Raw genomic sequence first — 12,658 nt, forward strand, 5'->3', positions numbered from 1 at the left:
AAATATTTTCCTCTTTTGATGAATCCATTTAAAAATCGTTGACGTAAAAAACGAATTAATGATTTGTAATTAAATGTTTTTTATTTTTTGAGATAAAATTACTCAACGTACGTACGGTATATATTGTGGTTATTCATAAAGAATGTATACACAGCTAGCTGTGATAGTGTAAGTGCTTTTGTTGTGGATTACTATTATATATTATCATCAGAATTAATGGTCTAATTACTTTTCATTACATGAGACTTTCTATGCTTTAATTTGATGAAAAATCTACGCCCTCAACTCCTACAATTGAAAATGTTATGTTGGAACCATGATATTTAGCAATAAATAAGGAAAGCATGATAATGACACGAAACCTAACTTAGATCACCTTAAAAAGTCTACATATATATTAGTCTTTCTTTTATGAAATAAAATGATTGTGCTGAGGTATGAAGGATATCTAAAATTAATATGTAGGTATTTGTCAAATGATATATACACTGAAATAACTCATATGAGAATTTCATATGGTGAGATCACTTGTGTCTATAAAAATACTCACGTGACGATTGTGTAAATAATCCTTAAATTTGAGATCATTAAGCTATATTATATAAAGAATGTTATATTTTAATCTTGTTACATGTTATTCTAATCAAGGGTAACAATCAAGCAAGTAATGAGTATAACATAAATTATATGAAGGTATTTGAGTAATCAAGAAAGTATTCATCACCTTAGGTGAATTAAAAAAAAATGTTCTTAAGTAGTATTGATTGTGAATCCTTATGTAAGGTGGAATGAGATTTGAAAAGAGTTTCATAATTTATTCAAATAATCAATGATTATGGTACTAAAAACAAACATAATTTGACATAGTAAACACACTCAATGCTATAATATTTAAATTAGAACATTATTTATAAATGGATAATAATTACACTGAAAAATTAATCATTGAAAGGTTAAGTTAAACAATTTATAACTTTCCTAGTATTTAGAGGATCATGACATGTTGTTAGACATATATTGTACTTGATCTTCAAATATAAATTAATAAATTATTGAATTAATAATTAATTAACTTATTTAATTATATTTTATTAAGGAATGTCATTTTTATTTGGGCTAATTTATTATGAAATCTAATGGGCTACACACATAAAAATCTTTGGTAAAAACTTAATCTGAGATAATTAATCAAGTTTGACTTGATTGTAAATAAGTTTTAGGAATTGAAAGGTAGAATGTAATTAACACAAGAGATTATAATTCTAGACCTAAGAAAAAAAATCAACTAGGGTCTTGATTGAATAAATTTCTAAAATCATCCTAAAATAATATATGTGATATTATTCAGGAAGCAAATCGATATTTTATCATTTATATGTTTTAAGATTTATCGATAAATATAATATTATACTTCTTATTTTCTGCAAGTACTAAATATAGACAGAGAGAAAATAACACACATTATAAAACACCTAAAAAACATAAAAGAAAAGAGTTAGCACTCAAAGACATAACAATCTCTCTCCTCTCAAAAGGTTTAGAAGATTTTTTATTGATGGTTTATTTGGATTACTTTTAAAAACTAAATATTTAAATAATTTGTGATTAACAATAATCTAATCTTGGAACAAATATTTAAAATTAAAAAAAATATTTAATATTTAAATTATTTTCATATAAATCTTAAATAATTTTATATCTGTCTAACAAATTCTGTTGTGGGAAACTCAATACTTATAATTAAGGTTGTATCCGCCGGATAAAGAGCTTGCAATGGGTCGCAATTATAGCCAAAATAAGAGCATGTTTGGGAACGCGGCTGCGGCTGCGTTCCCAAAAAATTTGAAATTTTTTTTTTTTTTTACTAAAATTTAATATGGTTTGTATGTTTTGGATCGTTTTGATGTGCTGATATCAAAAATGATTTTTAAAAAATAAAAAAACATCATTGTCATGCATTTTGGCACGAAAAGTTATTGAAAAAAGCACCCGCAACCACACTGCCAAACACACTCTAAATAAATACACAAATATTAAGAGAGGACCAACCCTGTACCCTACACTATCTCCACTCCTTTTTATTACCAAACTACACCGGTACCTTTCACCACCTCCATTAGGACCAACCCTGCACCCTCCACTACCTCCACCAATGCCTATGGTGGCGCTTCTTTACGTTACCTTAGTGGGATCATATGGGGTATGTTTATTTTGGTGGTTAGGGTTGAGTTTTGTGTATGAAACTTATAAGAAAAAAATTTTAAAAAAAAAACAAGGTTTTTTTTTATTGCATTTTATGCATAATTAAATTATACATAATCTCAAGGTTGTCAAAAATGTTTTTTTAACACGACATGTAATATATAATATTAACTCGAATTGTAAAATCGTAACTAAATATATATTGACAATTCCAATTAAGTAATAAATAATAATATAACACAATTAAAATAAAAGTGAAATAAACAATACAAATATTCAAATATTTTAAAATACATGATTCAAATAAAAATTCATACGTAGTTTAAATAATTTAACAATAAAATATAATACAATTATGTCCATAGAATTTCATTAACTAAAAATTAACAAACTTAAAACAAACAACCTATTGGTGTGTCATGTAAACTAAACACAGCTTCATTACCTTTATTTTCCTCGTTATTCTTAAAATATTCATTAAAATCATTACCTTCTAAAAAATTATTACTGCTACTACTAATATCAGCATCATATTATGAACATTTATGCTACTCTACTAATTAAACCACCTTGAACTTTCTTTATCGTCCCAGTTCATTATATTTATGACCTAGTTCTATAGGAAAACAAATTCTAAAGGCAATAATTAATATAGGAAACTATGATGATCCATCTCTCCTTTTATTTTCTATAAAACACCTATTTATATTTAAATTCAACTTGACTACATCGGTCAATCCAATAACTTATTTATCCAGATCATAATTTATATCGAGGCTTATATTAAATCAGATGGGAGTTAATTGAACCGATTATAATTAAAATAAAATCTAGTCTGGCATTTTAAGAAAACAATAAAAATAATATTGTTTTAATTTTTTTTAAAATTTTAAAATAATATTATTTTAGATTCATCCCAAAATCTGTAGCATAAACTTTAAATGTAGTCATATATTAAACCGAGATTTATAACTACGTCTAACTTAATAAGAGCATGTTTTTGTAAGATTTTCACTAAACACCTATCATAATTACCTGGATAAAAAAACACGGGGGCCTTTCTGTATTGCTATATATTAGGCAAAATGGAAAACATTTAGGACACCGAATGATGAAATGACATTTAAGAATTAAATTAAATCATTATAATTAATAATTATTTTAAAAAAAAAAAAACTATACAAATTAAAGGCGAATGGTACATTTGGGAAAGCCTGCCTAGCAAAGCCAAGCTTGGAAAGACGATCTAAAGCTAAGATTCCTTTTGGTGTTACTCTTGAGAGAGAGAGAGATTAACATAGTGTAGAACACTAGAAGTTGTGGTGTTGCTAGGGTAAAAGAGGAAGGAGAAAAGGAAGTGGGGATCATAGTTTTGAAACTTGACCCGGCTTGACAGGTCGACCCGGGACTTGGCCGTCCGGGGCCGGAACGGGGGCGGGTTGAAGAAAAAACAGAGGAAGGAAAAACTCAGTGTGACCCGGCTGACCCGGCAGGTCGACCCGGTCAAGACCCGGTTGCAAACCTGTTGACTTTTTTTTTTACTAAAATGACGTTGTTTTGATTTTTTTAAAAAAAATTGACCCGGCCGACCCGGTCAAACCAGGTGACCCAGTCAAAACCCGAAACCCGAGCCTTGGACCGGGCCGGGTCTTAAAACTATGGTGGAGACTCGGGAGGGACTAGGGAGAGTACAGAGCATTCAATAAATTTTGTAAATTGTAACTTTTGTTAAACTCGTAAACTCGGTTCGAGTTGATTGAGTTAACAGAGTTTGACCGAATTTATTAATTTTTCAGTTTTTAATCTAATTTTATACATTATATATAAATTAATCTAGTTTGATTGCTATATATATTTTTTTTTGAATATTTATTTTTCAATTTCATCTCTTAAAATTTAATTTTTAAATTAACTTTGGTCCTCATTTTTATAATTGTTATTTGCTTTTCCCTTATCATTTTTCTATTGAAATTTTTTATCTATCAAATTTGGTCCTCATTCTTTTGATTGTTACTTATTTTATTTGAAATAATTTATGAAATGTTAATTATTATTATTTTGATTTCTTCATCTTTCATTTTTTTTTTTTAGATTTGATCTCTATTATTTTGATTATTATTTATTTTATTTGACATAATTTATGAAATTATATTTTTTTTTCAATTTCAATTTCATTCTCATTCAACTTTTTAATTTGTAAGATTTATTCCTCATTATTTTAATAAACTTGAGAAAAATAAAAAATTAATAAATTATTTTCCATCTCATTTTCTATGACATAACCAAACACTGGAAAATGTTTTCCAACTTATTTTCCATTACACTACCAAACATCAGAAAATAATTCACTTTCCCGGAATTCACTTTAAAAAAAAAAACTACTTTCCAGCAAAGAAACGGGACCTTAGTACTATTTAGATTTTCGTCTTCATGTTCAGTTTTGTTACATTGAGTGACGCGTGTTATTTATCTCTGCATCAACAAAATAAAACTACGGGATTTAAATTATATTCAAAATTAATAGAAAAGATCAGGAAAAATAACCTAGATTTGAGTATTAAGAAATTCAATTGGAATTATAGAGAAACTTTGGTTTTTCAAATTAGAAATCATCAAAATGTTAAAGAAATTAAATTACAATTATTGGCGAAGTATCCTTAATTCTTCCTCTAATTGAAAAACAAAAGTTGATTTTTTTTATATATAAATAAGAAGTTAAATTAATATTAAAGAAATATTATCTAGATTAGTTAAAATAATATTGAAGAAGTTAAATCAGTTTTTTGGTTAAAGTACACACAGTATTTGTTCCCATAATCTTATTTCATTTTCTTTAATCTTTGAACTTGGGATTTTTCTTCTTGCTGGTGAAATATTAAACATAACGTGACGAAAGGACAAAAACCCTAATTATGAAATCTATGGTAAAAAGAAGAAGAAGAAGAAGGGATGAAATATGCCATCAACCCAACAATAAAATGACCAAAAGACTGTGATCAGTTCATTTCCAACCACGGATTGAAATTAAGAAAAGTGATGATGAGATCTATTCTAAAATCATTTTACATGCTGAGAGGTCATTTATGTTTATAAAAATACTAACGTGATTGTTATATAAATTATTTTTTATATTTGAGATTATTAATTTATATTATATAAAAAATATTATGTTTTCATCTTATTATATATTGTTCTAATCAAGAGTAACAAACGGGCAGATACTAAATGTAACATGAAATATATAAAGTTACTTAAATAACTAATTGTTGAATTGATAATAAATTAATTTATTTGGTCATATTTTATTTAGGATTGTCATTTCTATTTGGACGAACTTATTAGGAAACCTAATAAGTCACACACATAAAAGTCATTGGTCAGAAATTAAATTGAGATAATTAATTAAGTGTGACTTGATTATAAATAAGTTTTAGAAATTGAGGACCATAATGTAATCAATACAGGGGATTACAACAGTGGACCTAGCAAAAAAATTAAATAGGATCTTGATTGAATAAATTTTTAAATTTATCCTGAAATAATATATGTGATATTATTCAAATGGTAAATTAATATTTTTTTCATTTATAGGGTTTTCAGGTTTCCCTATAAATATAATATTATACCTCTTATTTTTTGTACAATACAATATATAGTCAGAGAAAAACAACACACATTACAGAACACCTGAAAAACACAAAAAAAGAAGCTAGCATATAAAGGTATAACAATCTTTATCTCCTAAAAGGATTTAAAAGATTTTTTTATTAGTGATTTATTTGGATTACCGTTAGAAGTTGAACACTTAGACAACTTGTAATTTGCAATAACTTAATTTTAAAGTAATTATTCAAAAATAAAAAAAAGAATTTGATCTTTAAATAATCTTTGTATAAACTCTAAATAATTTTATATTTATCTAACAAGATAAATTTAGTATTTATTTTTATTGCATACATGTATTTCGAGCAATAAGTGCAATTATATCCCAAGTAAATAAATAAATACAAAAAAATATTAAGAGGGAATTAGCTGTGGTTCATGGAAGTAGAATTTTTTTTTTTTTTTTTTTAACGAAGGCAGAGGAATCTATCGCCAAAATTAAGTTATATAATTTGATCTCAAACTGCAAACCAAAGATTACTGTATCTGTCCGTGAAAGTTAATTTTTCAAGTGTACGGTTTAGTTTTAACTTCGAAGTTCTTAGTTTTAGGAAAGAGAGAAGCGTAGTTATACCCAGGCAGACCATGAACGAGGTCAACTCGTGAGTTGTCAACGAAATTAAAAGCATATATTAATTAACCCATTGAAATTCAAGCGGTCCATTTTATTGCGCACTTGCCCCTGCCAAATGAACCAACTGCGTCATAAATCAAATATTTTAAAGATTAGGTAATTGTAGATATGCTGACCCTCAAAAGTAACATCTTTTTTTGTATTTTTCCTCTGCCTTGTGAACCATCCCACAGAGGTGCAGAAGCCCTGATGATTCCCCACGGGGTTGTTCCTTCAATGGGTACGATGATAAATGGGGAACAATAAACATAAGAAGAATTAACTTTTGGATAATATAACCAGCATGGGGCGATTGAGTGGGAAAAGTTTCTTCATCTTGAAGAAATTATAAAGCAAATTATAACAAAACCGAAAAGGTGATGGCCATCTTTGCTGGAATGGGCAGCAAACCACACTTACGTTTTTTATTGAACAAAAAAACAAAAAAAGAAAGGGGCTGCGGCCACCTAATTTTCTTTTTTTCTTTTGCTGGGTGGAAGAAAGAGGGTGAGCAACACTTAATTTGAGCCAACTCCAAGTTATAAAAATACTTTGGGTGGAAGGAGGAGGGTACTGGGCAATAAATTTTTTAAAAAAATTAAATACATTTTTAAAACACTAAAAAACAAACGTGTTCTTCAGAGCTCGGGCAATCACAAAAATACAAGCCAACGAACTCCATCTTTATCTATATAAAAAGAAATTGAATATTTTGTTCCTGGTGTTGCCATTTTGGGATTCTTGTTTCAACTTTCAAGTGGGTGGCTGGAGTACGAAATGTTAGCTTCACTAGCTAATATAGTTTACACGCGACAATTAATATTGTAACAAAAGCCATGCAAGTACATTTTGATTTCCTGGTTAGTTTGAATACTAGTTACATGCCCCGCGCGATGCCGCGGGTCAATTATTTTTTGCATTTTAAAAATAGTTAAGATCTAAAAGTGTTAGGTTTTTTTGCAAAGTTATACCCAAGAGTTTCAGGTTTGGTTGCAACGCCTGACCCAAGAGTAATGTTTATAATATTAATAATAACATTAAACTTGGGTTAACCCTTAGCATAAAAGTGTCTGGGCTGCAATACCAGACCCAATAGCATTGGACGTGGGTCTGGCTGTAAGGTCGTGTCATAAAAGTGTGATAATTAAATAGATTAGTTAAAAAGAAAAAAAATCAACAGGAAGAAAAAAACTAATGAAAAAAGAAAAAAAAATGAATTAATTGGGTTAGCCCTTCAAACCAGGTTAACCCGTCATACTTTGAATTCGCATCGTGAAAGTTTGATAATTAAAAAGAAAAAAACAAATTAATGGCAGAATTAACTGGGCTAACTCGTCAAACCAGAATTAACTGGGCTAACTCGTCAAACCAGGTTAACCTGTCAAACCCGGAATCCGTGTAATGAAAGTTTGATAACTAAATAGAAAAAAATTTAACATTAACAATTTAAATTAAACAAAAAAAATTAATTAAAAAGAAAAAAAAACTAAAGGCATCAGCCGAGAACTACTTATAAAAAAATTTAACATTAATAAGCTAAATTAATTAAATAAAATTAATTAAAAAGAAAAAATAAAAGAAAAAAAACCTCTAAGAAGAAAAAAAACTAAATAGAAAGAAATTTAACATTAACAAACTAAACTAAACGAAAAAAATAATTAAAAAGAAAAAAAAAGCAAAAGATAAAATAAAATTCAGGTTAACTCGTCAAACCAAGTTAACCCTTTAAACCCGGGATCCGTGTCATGAATGTCTGGTGACTAAATAAAAAAAAAGTGAACATTAATAAACTGAACTAAACAAAAAAAATTAATTAAAAAGAAAAAAAATCCGGGTTAACTCGTCAAACCATGTTAACCTGTTAAACCCAGTATTTGTGTCATGAAAGTCTGATAACTAAATAAAAAAAATTTAACATTAACAAACTAAATTAAACAAAAATATTTATGAAAATAATAATAAAAAAAATTGACGGGTCAACCCAGAATTAACTGGGTTCACCCGTGAAACCAGGTTAACCCGTGAAACTCGGGATATGTGTCATGAAAGTCTAATAACTAAATAGAAAGAAATTTAACATTAACAAACTAAACTAAACGAAAAAAATTAATTAAAAAAAACAAAAAAAGAAGGAAAAAAAATCCCAAAAAGCATAAAAAAACAGCTAAAAAAACTTAGACAACTTAAAAAAAAAAACAAAAACAAAAACAAAAACGCCTAAGGAATTACTGTCTTACTGTGGACTGCACTGTGCAGTCCACAGTAAAACACTGATTCCTTTTAGCTATTTATGAAAGTTTGATAACTGAATAGGAAAAAAAAATTACGGGTTAACCCAGAATTAGCTGGGTTAACCCGTCAAACCCGGAATCCGTGTCATGAAAGTTTGATAACTAAATAGAAAAAAATTAACATTAACAAACTAAATTAAACGAAAAAATTAATTAAAAAGAAAAACCAGAAAAAAATCCGGGTTAACCCGTCAAATCCGGAACCCGTGTCATGAAAGTTTGATAACTAAATAGAAAAAAATTTAACATTAACAAAAAAAAATTCATTAAATAAAACAAAGAAAAAAAACAGCTTAAAAAAACAAAGCAAAAAAAAAAAAAAAAACAGCTCAGCGTTTCACTTTGGACTGCACTCGAAAAAATAATTAATTAAAAAGTAAACCAGAAAAAAAATCTGGGTTAACCCGTCAAACCCGGAACCCGTGTCATGAAATTTTCATAATTAAATAGAAAGAAATTTAACATTAATAAAAAAAAATTAAACAAAAAAAATCATTAAAAAAATCAAAGAAAAAAACAGCTTAAAAAAATAAAACAAAACAGCTTAAAAAAAATTTAAAAAGCAAAAAAAAATAAAAAAATTGAGGGAAAGCATCTGCTCAGCGTTTCACTGTGGACTTGCACAGTGAAACACTGAGCAGTTTTAGTATATTTTACAATTGGTGGTTGTTGATTTGCAGACCAATACCCTAACTTACTTATCATTGCTTTTTACAGGAGTTTAGCTTGCTAGGTACGTACGTAGTGCGTCCTGGATAATATTTTTTTGCGCATCAAGTACTAAAATAAAAACTCTATCCATAAGAAATCTTGCAGCAAGTTAGTTTAGATGCACAGGATCATTAGCATATGCATAAATAATTAAATATTAAATCCATCGTTTTGTCCTGACTTTGTTACCAAATACACAGACTAGACGTAAAGGATATGAAGTTCATAGAGGCGGGAGTGGAGAGAAGCTTATAAAGCAGTCAGAATTGCATGCGAAAAGAAGGGAAGGGAATTCACACAAATTGCATTTATATGGGATATTTTAGTAACGTGCTATTTGCTAGGCAGGGAAGTGCTCTTCGCGTGATCCGTAATTAGTCCCCGGGAAGGCTCGAGCTCTTCTCTGTGTTCAACTCCCTGCTAACCTCCATATTTGTTCACAGCACTACTTTTCCAAACACTCTATAACTTGATCTTTGATCACAGAGAACAATAAGTATTACTTTTTAAAATAAATACTCATTTATGTTTTGATAGATACCGACAGGGGTAAAAACCGAACAGCAACCAATGGATAAGAGAAGATGCCCAAACCAGGCCCAACAATTCCATGCCGAACAACCACAAATGATGGGGAAGAGGAGAAGCCCATACAGGGCCCACAATGTCAAACTGAACAGCCACAAATGATGGAGGAGAAGAGAGGCCCAGAAAGCCCCCGAAACCGAGCACCAGGAGAAGGGGAGGAAGAGGATATAAATGGCCCAGCCGAGGAGGAAAAGAAGAGAAAAGAAAGGAGATAAGAAGAGAAGAAGAGGGCCAGAACAGGCCCATCCATAGATAAGAGAAAGAAGAAGACGAGGCCCAACTGAGTAGGAGAGAAAAGAAGAAAAGAAAAGGAGAGAAGAAGAGGGCCCAGAATAGGCCCAGCTGAGGAGGAAAATGAGAGGAGAAAGAAGAAAAACATGGAGAAAGAAGTCCCAAAATGAAGAGGTGACAAACAAGGCCCAGCCAAGCCCAATCCATGAGGAGAATAAAAGGGGCAAAACCGAGTCCATCAAGCCTAACACCAAGCAAAAACATGGCTGCAAACCCTAGATTCATTTAAAGAATCTTCGACTGCATCATATATACGACAAACTAATTTTTATATTTTAATATGTAATGATTTGTTTTTTAATTAATATTTTATTTGAATTATCCTTAAAAACCGAGAACCATCCCACCATGTGCATAATTCATGGTAATTGTATGGATGACAGCTCATATACTTTATAAATATTTTTAAAGAGATAGACTAGAAATTATAATTACCCCCCTCAAAAAAAATAAAAAAAATAAGGATAAACTATAAAAACAAATCACAAATCTCGCCGTATATTATATATAGATAATTATATATATAAAAAAAAACTTCTTATATCTTGATTTTAATTCAAGACCTGAGAAATCACTGTTTTTAATTTTCAATGGTCAACGAGACTAATGCCCTCGAAATTATTTATAAGAAAATGCCAGCAACGTCAGCAGTCATTAGCGGGTACAAGATTCCAGGTCCACATGAATTATTCGGCAAAATTCTATGAGGACCTTATTATAAGTTGATCGTGAATATATATATATATATATATATATATATATATATATATATATATATGGTTTTTGTTATTAAATGAAGCATTAAAATGCTCTCACCTCACTCCACTGCCATATTCTCACGTGCATTCAACTATTTGTTTTTTATTAAATTGCACAATATTCTAAACTTGTGCTCCTGTTTTTTTCCCTAATGACAACCCCACACCTCTTTTCAAAACTTATCATAAAAAGTTGAATATTTTCTTAGTCCTATGATATTAATTAAATCACAAGTAATATGTTAACGGGGATATATAGAGTGGTAGCTATTTTATCTTAAGGATATGTTTGTAAACGTAATTTGCACCGTGTTTCAAAACATTTTGAAATATTTTTTTATGTTTTCAGATTGTTTTGGTGTGCTGATGTAAGAAATAACTTTTAAAAAAATAAAAAAATATATTATTTTAATATATTTCTAAATAAAAAAACACTTTAAATTATTATTATTATAATTTTAAACAGCTCTAAATAAATAAAGCCACGGAGATAACATGAGATGACTAAAATTAACATGGTGGTGATGGATGACTAAGATACGCAATTACATTAAAATCAAGATCCAGCGCATCTTCCACCTCCATAAGTGGTCGTGTGTATCATCATGGTTTGTGACTAGGAAAATTCAACCAGCCACCAATTAGTCTTTGAGTCCTTGTTAAGTTTCATCTATTTTTTTATTTATTTTCTATGGTTTATGACAAGGAGTGTTTTTGAATTATTTCCATGGTGATTGATTTTTTAAAAATATCCTTTATACCCGGCCGTACGTAAGTATATTGAAAAGAATACTTTTTTTCTTAATTTTGATCATATTAATGCTCTATGACAAACTTTTTTTTTCAACCAACAGATTATTAAGATTTTACCGCTTGCTCGTTTAGAGTGTGGTTGTTATTAATTTTCAAATAATTTTTCGTGTTAAAATACATGCCAATAATATTTTTTTATTTTTAAAAAAATTATTTTTGACATTAACAAATTAAAATAATTTAAAAACACTAAAAATATATTAATTTGAAATTAATAAAAATATAAAAAAAATTTAATTTTTTCAAAAGAACATGAAGAATCATATATTTCATCGATCACCTAGATTAAGATTGGATTTGGGTGCTTTCATATTTTATATGGAACATGATCAATCATGTTTTAAATTTCAAATTTCATTATTAATTTTAATTTCATTTAGATTAGGTGAGAAAAATATGTAATAGACAGTACTTATCATTTATATTATGCACTAAGTTCTATTCATTATATCTAAATTTAATAACAAAACAAAACAAACATAATATAAAACAAAATGACAGAATCTTAATCTTATCCTAAGAAAATAATCTCGATCCGCTAAAACCCAGGAAAAATCAACGAATCCACCAAATTTAGACGGAACTATATATTTTATGCGGATAAAAAAAATAATATATATATATAGGCTTTTTATATATGTTTTTGTAGTTAAAAAAAATCTTAAAAAATTAAAAAATTTATGTATCTATGTAATCAAATAAATTTAGAACTATATATGATAATAAAT

Source organism: Populus trichocarpa, chromosome 1, assembly GCF_000002775.5.
Source record: "Populus trichocarpa isolate Nisqually-1 chromosome 1, P.trichocarpa_v4.1, whole genome shotgun sequence".
Classification (NCBI taxonomy): Eukaryota; Viridiplantae; Streptophyta; class Magnoliopsida; order Malpighiales; family Salicaceae; genus Populus; species Populus trichocarpa.